General features: G+C 32.7%; 1 long non-coding RNA gene across 1 annotated transcript in view; it reads left to right on the forward strand.

Annotated features, from left to right (window-relative positions):
* The window catches only part of LOC141559557 (uncharacterized), a 31,427-nt gene extending 21,098 nt beyond the window's left edge, over positions 1-10,329 (forward strand). The window contains exons 3-4 of the long non-coding RNA XR_012487485.1: positions 9,504-9,535; positions 10,207-10,329. This is a non-coding gene — a long non-coding RNA (uncharacterized LOC141559557). The remainder of the gene's footprint in view (positions 1-9,503; positions 9,536-10,206) is intronic.
* Positions 10,330-10,559: the final 230 nt, after the last annotated feature.

A 10,559-nucleotide genomic window follows, 5' to 3' on the forward strand; every position in this document is an offset into this window, starting at 1 on the left:
AATTGATAATAAAGGGGAAATTCAGAAAAGAAGGTTTCTAGATTGTCATATCAACTATGACCCATCTTCCAACTTCTATTTAGTCATGTGTGCTCCATCTTGTGCTTTTGTAGATGATTTTTTGAACTTTAAGTAAGACTTTATAGGTATACTTACAATTTTTTTCATGTAAATTCAACCATATTCTAGCTTGTCAAAATCTTTTAAAATTTTGACTTTGTCGTGCAGTGTATTTGCTATCACTCATAATCATTCCATCTATGTTTTTATCAGTCAATGAAAAAATGTTAAAGAACCCAGGTTTTTGGGGAAAACCACTAGATATCAAGTTTCCAATGAACAAAGAAAAAACTATAAATTGGTTTTGATTATTTTCTTGTATAACCACTTAGCCCATATTTCTCTACTTTGTCCACAAGAACAGCATAAGACACTTTATTGTATTTTTCACTAAAATCTAGTTAAATTCTATGCACTTCATTTTCCTGATGTACTATTCCAATGATCCTGTCAAAAGAATAAATAAGATTTGTTTGGCTTAAATTGCTTTTGATAAATCTGTGTTAGCCCTTTGTGACTCCTTATTTTTCTATATATTCATAAGCATGGCTTTAATAATAAATTCTGAAATTTCACTAAGAATTAAAATCAAACTCAATGGCAAAAGTTTGTTGATTCTAACTCTTTAAAAATAATACAGACAGTATTTGCCCATCCCCAGTTTCACAGTAACATTTTTTCTTATTGCTCTGGACCTTTTGGTGATTATTGACCATAGCTTTTGCACTCACAGTAGGCAGTTCCTTCAATATACCAGAATACAATTCATATGGGTCTAGTAACTAGGTATTCTGTATTATCTTACTTATTTTTGGTTCGAGTTTACTATTAGTCATTTTTGTTTGGTCATTTTTTGCACAAAACTCATTCTTCTAAATAGAGAAATAGGGATAGGGATTGAATTTGTGGTTTTATTGCTGTAATGAATACCCATAGATGGAAACTTCTTCCAATAATTTATATAGGTACTTTCTCTGCAACTTATTGGTTTTAGGGAGGTTGTAAGGAGAGACGTATCAACCACATGAGTTATGATCTGACAATGCTCCCAAGTATATCCCAAACTATATTAAAATGTAGTCCCTATCTGATTTCAATGCATTGATATATTATTAATATGTACACATATATACACATACATTAAACTCTGCATCTATACAGATACACATATACATACATACATACATACATACATACACACACAATATGTGGCCCACAGTGTTCTTATGTATGGTTTGACCCTTATTTCTATTTGAGTTTGATACTGCTGCTCTGTACTCTAGAATATTGCTAAGTGAAGTCATTAAGTAAAGTCATCAAGCATTTATTAAGTGCCTAATTATGTACCAAACTTTGTGCTAAACAGACAGGAAATAATGTCATTCCCTTAAAACAGAAATTCCTAATCTCAAGGAAGTCACAGTCTAATTGAAGAAAAGATTTGTAAATATCTATGTACAAACAAAATATATCAAAATATTTTAATATATAATACATTAATTATAATGAATATATAAATATATTAACATTTAATATCTATTTATATAATATATAGTTTTAATAAATTATAAATAATCTAGAAATGGCTTATTATAGAAGGGATTTAAGCTAAAATTTCAGAGGAAGGCAGAAGTCAAAGATGATGGGGGGGGGGGGGAGAGAATTCTTGTTAAGTTACTTGCCCAGGATTATGGTGTAAGTATGTGTCACTAAATAAACAAAAAACCCAGCTTTCTAAGCCTAGCTCTTATCCCACTATAATCCTTTGCCCCTTTTAGCAGAAAGAAGATGGAAACAATAGTTGAGCAGGTTTGTTTTTTCCTCATCCTTTATAATAACCATCCCATCTAACTTAAGCAGGGTTTTCTTTCCTTTCTTTCATCATTTTCTATTCCCTAATATAAGAACTTTGATAGTTTAGTGACTTAACTTAAAGTCATATAGCTAGTAAGAACTATGGTACTTGGTTCAGATCTCTTGATTCCTAAATTGTTTTCCAAGATAATAATTTTCTAAAAATCATGGAGAATAACAGAACTATCAGAAGACTGGAAACAAGTAAATATCCTGATTTTCAAGACCAAGGGATGAGCTAGAGTCAAAAAACTAGAAATCAGTAAACTTGGTGTTAGCAAGCCAGAGAAGGAAGTTGTATATTTATAGTTTAGTAAGTTGACAGGATCATGGCTCTTGGAAAATTCTTGTACCAACAGAAATATTGGAATTTCATTGTTTTCTATTCCTTCGGGTGAGTTGTATTTTGTTATTTTGTTGTTTTGTTACATTTTGCTGTTTTGTTAGATTATAATGCAAGTTGCAATATTCTGTGTGTTGTGCTAGGGGAGAGAAAGACTATAGTGAAGAAAACTATGGGAGTGAGCCTAGATTCTTCACAGAAATAGCCAGCAAAGAATCTCTAGCTTCTGCTACTTTGTGTATGTTCCAGATACATTTATCTCAGTAAAATGGAAGCCTTTCAATTTTTTTTTGTTCCTCATCTGTAACACAATACCTGTATTGTGGATTATGGATATTTAATTAATATCTATTGGAAAAAAACCAATACAGCCAAAATTAGAAGAAAAATAGAAAACCAGAAGAAAAATTTTGTTGCAAGTTTCTTTGACAAAAGTTACATTTCTGAAACATCTAGAAAACTGAGCCAATTTTTTTGAAAACATACTCATTTCAAATTAATACATGGTCTCAAAGGATGTGAACAAGTAGTTTTTAGAGAAAGAAATCAAAGCTATCAGATGCCATATAAAGATGATCTAAATCATTAATAACTAGGGAAATGCAAATTAAAACAGCTCTAAGGTATTATCTCACATTCACCCATTGGCTAACATTAAAAAACTGAAAATGATAAACTCTAGTATTTATGTGGGAAAATAGGTATAGTTATTGTAGGTATATTTATATATTATTGGTGGAGCTGTGAACTAATTTAACCATTCTGGAGAATAATTTTGAATTCTGCTCAAAAGACTATACAATTTTGCATACACTTTGATTCAGAAACACTATTACCAGATCTATATTCCAAGGAAATAAAAGAGAAAGGGAAAGGACACTTATAAAAATATTTGTGGAAGCTCTTTTTGTGATGGCAAAGAATTAAAAACTAAAGGGTAACCCATCAACTGAGTAATGATTGAGGAATTTATGGCATATGTGATGAAATGCTATTGTGCTGTAAGAAATGATGAAAGGATGTTTTAGAAAAAACCTGGGCAGATGTGAATTAATGAAAAGTAAAAACAAAACAAAAAATAAAACAAAACAAAACAAAACAATTCACTCAGTAATAGCAATATTGTGAATATAATCACTTGTGAAAGACAATAATTGATGCATACCATGATATATTCAATAGGACTCATGATATAAAATACTATGCATTGCTAAATAGAGAACTGATAGAGAGCAAATTGAAGCATATTTTCCTATATTTATTTTACATGTGTTTTTGGAACATGGATAATGGGGAAATATCTTTTCATAACTTTATGTACAATAAGTATTGCATTCCTTACTTTCTCATTTGGTAGAGAATGGGGCAGAGGAAGAGAATGCAGAATTGAAAATAAAAATTAAAATTAAAAAAATTATTGGATTGTGTTGGTTCACCATTAAGGGGGTAGTATTGATTCCCAAAATTAGCCTATGTCAATACTTTGCAATATTCTTTGATTATTAAATAGATCATTTGTAAGAAATTAAAAAAGAAAAAATATGATCATAAAGGTTAACTAAGAACAAATTATGACAAGCTAACCTCATTTTATTTTTTGACAGGACTACTTAACTGTTAAATTAGAACATTCCATTGAGAATATATGTTGATTAAAGATTGACAGTCACAGTATACTTTACTTAAGTAGGCAGTGTAGTATAGCAGATAGAATTTTAGATTTGAAGACTTCTTTTATTCTTCCTGTGATTTTTGGTAAGTTAAATAACTTTATTTAACTTCTTTAAGCATTAGTTCTTTCTTTTGTAAAATGAAGATAATCATATTCATAATACCTCCCAGAGCTTTAAGACTCAAAATAGACAATAGATGTAAAAAGTTGTACAAAAATTAAAAGTTATATATAAAAGTAAGTTGTTAAATGTGAGGGTATCTAGTGACAACAGTAGATAAAATGTTGGATCTGAAGTAAGGAAAATTCATTTTCTCAATTTCAAATTTGGCTTCAGACACTTCCTAGATCCTCGGCCAATCATTTAACCCTGTTTGCTTCAGTTTCTTCATCTGTAAAATGATTTGGAGAAGGAAATATCAAACTGTTCTAGTATGTTGGTAAAGAAAATTCTGAGTGGAATCATAAAGAGCCAGACATGACTGAAAAATGATTGAACAACAGCAACAAGAATGATTTATAATCCAGTATTATTCCATAAATCAGTGGAATTAGTTGAGGTAAGCAACGCAAGAGGCAAAAGACATTATTAGTATGTAAAAGAAGTAAACAGAGTGGAATGTTTTTATACAACTCCCCACTCAACAAAGAATCAGAAAAAGAGAAGTACTGACAAGTTCAGGGTTACCATCAACTTTAGGCAGTAATGGCCTAGGGGGAAACTGCCATTGGGTATGAAGAGACATTTTCTTGTTGCTGATGATTATCTGAGACCATCCCATTATTCCAGTGAGCTAGAACAATTATAGGCACTGCACATGAGCATTTATTGGATGGCAGATTGAAAAAGGCTGAGGGAGAGTATAATTGTGCCTTCAGTAGCAGTGGACTTCATCCCTTTGGCCTCACATTCAAGTTTACCTTTTCTCCCTATGGTTTCTACTTGTGGAAGTTAATAGCCAGAGACTTTATTCTATCTACATCTAGAGGAGAGTGGAAAGGTTATCAGAATTTCCACTTATTTATGGGGGTTGTTGAATTGAACTACATTCTCATTGTAGGTCAGAGAGAAAACTGTAGAAAGTTATCTATTTAAATTCAGTCATTCACTGAATAAGAATCTGGTAAATTGTGTAATAATCACTTACCTGAAAGCTTATAAATGTCCTTTCCCTTAGAATACCATAACAGAAAAGAAAAATATTTTTTATTCCTAATTATTCTCTAGGAAGGTTAAATTAATTTACAGCTTCATCAGTAATATAATAGTATAGAATTTTCCCCACATTATTTATTTATGATTTCATGGGTATAGGAAATTCTTAGTAAGGAATTCCCTTTTCCCCAGAAGATTGGAAGCTTTTCTGCTTTTATAGTTTTAGAAAGTTGCTTGAGGGAACTTGGTGATTAAGCCTCTTGCCTAGGGTTACAGAGTCAGTATGTATAAGTCAAAACTTGAGGTCTTTCTGACTCTCATCAAGATGATAGAATAGCATATTTCAAGTTATTTAGAAGTTAGAATTAAGACCAGTTTAAGATAGATACATATCAGCCCACTATAAAGATGAATTTTTTGAAAACTAATGCTGCCCTAAAATGGAAAGAGCTGACTTAGGTGATGGAAAATTTTGTCACTAGAGATGCCCCAGAGGAAAATCAGAGAATTTACAATTGGAAGGCAACATAGAGGCAAAGTAACTCAACTTTTACATTTTTTCAGATGAAAAAATTCACTTTCTGAACTGAAAAGACTTGGCCAAGTAAATAGTCCAGAACTTTTGACTCCACTGCTATGGCCAATGCATCATGCTGCATCCTTTGTTCAAGGATACAATAGAGAGAATTCCTACTTTGAGTATGAATGGGATAAACTGAGTGAAGACCTTTCATAAGAATGTGATCTTTTACCCTAATTATGACCTGAGATTTTGCAATAACAAGTTATTATTTAGCCCAAAGCTGTATGCAATTATTTTAAATAAACTTAAATTTATTTCCCTCCTTTCCATCCCCCCTCAGCCTTTTCATTAGCATTAAATTCCTAATGTGGTAAAGAATATGTGTTCTTTGCCTCTATAGATTAGAATGTATGTGCAGACTACCAGTCAATGGGAGAAGGGCAGGAAGGGGGGAGGAGGGCTTATTCATAATCTTGTGTTTTGAAGTTTGCACTTTGTATTCCTCAACTGATCACATCTTGTCTGTTGGGAGTCACCCTTTCTCATGAGATTGTAATAAATCATTTACCTTGATAGGCTCTGATTTAATTTGAGTAAGGTTTACTGTTCCACACAAGTAGAAAATTATACTAGACATTCTTTAAGCTCTAATTTCTTTTCCAATTATGTGTGGTTCTGACATTGTGGTTCTCCAACAATCCTGACATCCATTTTTCCCCTTCTCCCTAATCTTGCAGGGATTTACTGTGGCATGGAGGATAAAGAATTGTCCTCACAGTTAGAGAGATATAGTTCAAACTCTGGCTTTGATTTATTCTGGCTATGTGATGCTGATTGGGCAAGTGACTTAACCTCTCTGTGTCTCCAAGTAACTTTTTTTTAAAAGCCAATAAGCTCCACATCATGTTTGGGACAGCGCCCTTACCCAAATTAAAATCAAAGACTCTTAAGGTAAAAAACAAACAAACAAAAATTATTACTATCCCCTGAAAAAGGTCGACTCCAAGCAGACAAGTTATTAGTATAGCAATGCAAAACACAAGTTGCAAACACAGGATTATATAAACCCTAACTCAGATGCCTCCACTGCCCATTCTGACCTTTGCTTCCATTGGTTGGCTGATTCTAATTTACCCAGAGATTAAATATCCACTCTAGAACATATATTAGGTTTTTAAATGCTAATGAAAAGATGTGTGTGTGTAGAGACAGGAGGGAAATGTTTGTTTATCTAAGATAATCAAACACCTGAAACTTTTATCGATAACTCAACTTGTTATTGCAAAATCTCAAGTCAGAATTAAGGCATAGGTCAAGACCACATTCTTATGAGAGGTCTTCACTCAGTTTATCCCATTCAATCAAAAAATGTTATAAATTGGATTTATTTATTTATTTTTGAGGCTGGGGTTAAGTGACTTGCCCAGGGTCACACAGCTAGGAAGTGTTAAGTGTCTGAGACCAGATTTGAACTTGGGTCCTCCTGAATTCAAGGCTGGTGCTCTATCCACTGCGCCACCTAGCTGCCCCCAAAAATGTTATAAATTGCAAAGACAACTCTGAGGTACTATCTTATATCACTCAGATTGGCTAAGATCACAAGAAAAGATAATGACAAATGTTGGAGGGCATGTGGGAAAACTGGAACACTAATACATTGTTGATGGAATTGTGAAATGATCCAATCATTCTGGAGAGCAATTTGGAACTATGCCCAAAGGGCTATAAAAACTGCATTCCTTTGGACTTAGTAGTGCCATTATTGGGTTTGTATCCCAAAGAGATCTTAAAGGAGGGAAAAAGACCCACAAGTGCAAAAATGTTTGTAGCAGCTCTTTTTGTGTTAGCAAAGAATTGGAAAATGAGTAAATGTTCATCAATTGGGGAATGGTTGAACCATCTGTGGTGTATGAAGTTAATGGAATATTATTGTACTATAAAAAGTGATAAACAAGGTGATTATAAAAAGCCCTGGAAAGATTTCCATGAATTGATGCTGAGTAAAACAAGCAGAATCAGTAATACATTGTACACACTAATAGCAAGAATGCACAATGATCATCTATGAAAGGCTTGGTTCTTCTCGCTGTTCAGTGATCTAAACCAATCTCAATAGACTCTGGACAGAAAATGTCATCTGCATCCAGAAAAAGATCTAAGGAGACTGAATGTAAATCAACATATGCTATATTCATTCTTTTTTAAATCTTTCCCATTTTTTTCTTTTACTCTATTTTTCTCTCACAACATGATTCATAAAACAATGTGTATTAAAAATAAGTAAAGTTAAAACAAAAAAGAGAAGGAAACATGGGGGCTTATTAACTAAAGTTTTAGAAGATGTTATATGCAAAGTGCTAGCCACTCTCTAGGAACCTGCAAGCAGGAGTATAAGTTGGAGAATTAGTCTAGAAAGATATTATATGTTGAAGTATGTTTTTTTAAAAGTTTTTACCAGAAAAAAAGAAAGAAAATGATATAAATTCAATTTAATCGAGAGAGTAGACTTTTTCATGAGTATCTAAAATTCCCAACACTGATATGGATGAAATCAGAAATTTAGTTAAATACATACGCTCACACATATATGTTTATTGTATATATGTATATGTGTGTATGTTTTGAGCATTGTGATGGCTACCAAAAAAAAAAAAAAAAGACATAGTATCTACCATCACCAATTTTATAATTTATGAGACATGAGAAATATATTCTTAATGGCTAAATAAAAATCTTTGACAAATAGTAATATAAGGGCAGTACATTATGATACAAAAGGAGAAAGGGAGAGATTATGGACATTTGGAGTGGTCAAGGACAGTTTCATGGATTATGTGAAACTTTGGAGATTGAAATGAGGTAGTTGGAAAGGAGAAGAGAAGCCTATAGATTTAAAGCTTAACGGAACTTTAGAGTTTATCTAGTTGAACTCCCTCATTATATTGGTATTCAGAGAGTTTAATTAACTTTATAAAGATTACATACGTAGTAAGGAACAGAATTAGCATTCCAAAAATGACCTTATGACTCCAAAAGAGGAAATCAGAATAAACACCTGTTTGGAATGAAATGGTTGAATTAAAGTGTGAGGTCAGGAATGAATATTGTGTTGTCTGAGAACAATGAGTGTAACAGTCTTACTAGAAATGAAGATTCTTGAGAATAAAGAGAAAATTAAGCATCTAGAAGTGGAATCCAACTGTAAAGAGCCTTGAAGGATAAGTAAAAGAGTTTGGAATTTATCCTATAGGTAATTTGTATTATATGTTTTAGAAGCATTTAGGGGAGAATGAGTTCTAAATTCTGAAAATGTTATGTACAGGGACCATTTATCTTGAAACTCATTATAGGGAGACACCTAGTGTTATGGACAATGACAACTGTAAATGATGACCATACCTGGAATGTTGGTTAACACTCAAACAATGAACCCAGAAAAGAGAACTCACCTTCTGTTCCTTGAAAGTTTTTCAGGCTATTCCCTGCAAATGGTCTTTATGTTTAACTGTCTTATTCTGATAATTGGCTACAATCCATTGAATACTTCTCATCCATTAAATATAATTATATGCTTTGTTGGAATAACCAGATGTTAAGCACAGAATGAGCAGATGTCTGTTCCTCAAACTGAAAGGTTATAAACCTATTTACACCAGCAATAAACTACAAGTATTTAAATGATGTAGGGAAAGCAAACAGGTCTCCCTATAGGGACCCTGTAGGGAGAAATATCTATTGCTGGAAGGACATCAAGAACTTGTGGTTCAGGTGAGGCAGTTTTTAGGATTCTAACAAAAGTATCAATCACTGGAGAAATGATTTAAAAGTGTGGTTAGAAGCTATCATGCTTGATCCACTGCATCAATTTATTAGACATTGTGTTTATGTCTTTCAGGAATGGCTCTCTCTGGTCAGTACAGCCTGAGGGTGAGTATTATATGAATTTCTAAATAAGTTATTTCAAACAGGATGGACTTTTTTTTTGGATGATTAAATTAAAAGTCAGTTTGAACTAAAAAATTGAAAAAATAAACTAAAAAATTAAATTAAATTAATAAAAATGATGATGGTCATTATGATGATAAATAGGCTTATTTATTTATGTCTTTGTCTTTGATGCATACTACATGCTTGACTCTAAATCAGTTACTAAGTGCCCCAAACAATTCTCAATAACTACATGAGGTACATAACAGTTACCTATAAATATATATATATATACATATATAAATATATGTGTATATATATATATATATATATATATATATATATATATATATATATATATACGTTAATAGGGGGAATTCCTTACTGCAGCTCCTTGTGTTAATAAATTATAGTTTTGGGGCCGCTAAATGGCGCAGTGGATAGAGCATCAGCCCCGAATTCAGGAGATTCGAGTTCAAATCTGGTCTCAGACACTTAACACTTTCTAGCTATGTGACCCTGGGCAAGTCACTTAACCCCAACCTGGGGGGGGGAGAATTATAGCTTCAGTTGTTTTTTAAAAAAATAAAACTAGATCTTGAGTATACATGTTGATGACAATAGTTTTTGCAGAAGTGGCATTTTAACCCCCCCCCCTTTTTTTTTTCCAGAGGACCAATTCTTCAGCTTCTGCCTTCTCTATTAGCATGCTCACCTGCATTGCCCAGGTTTTAACAAATAGGCTGGCTCTAGGCTGTGAGCAGTTTGGGAACAGACATATCCAGCAGATCAAGGTTCTCACCCTGGAGCACAAGGTCAACCTGTACTCTCTTACAAATTAAGCATTTGTTACAAAAAAAAAAAAAGACTCCTTATGAAAAAGCTCAGTTGTAGTTCAATTTCAATTGGTGAATGAGGAATTTAATAAACTTGGAGTAAAGATGTTTGTAGAAGGTGTTCTGATTGTGCACAAACACTGCTTACCACCATTTACTACTGTAACAAGGCACAACTCTCTCAAGCA

Source organism: Sminthopsis crassicaudata, chromosome 3 (genome assembly GCF_048593235.1).
Source record: "Sminthopsis crassicaudata isolate SCR6 chromosome 3, ASM4859323v1, whole genome shotgun sequence".
Classification (NCBI taxonomy): domain Eukaryota; kingdom Metazoa; phylum Chordata; class Mammalia; order Dasyuromorphia; family Dasyuridae; genus Sminthopsis; species Sminthopsis crassicaudata.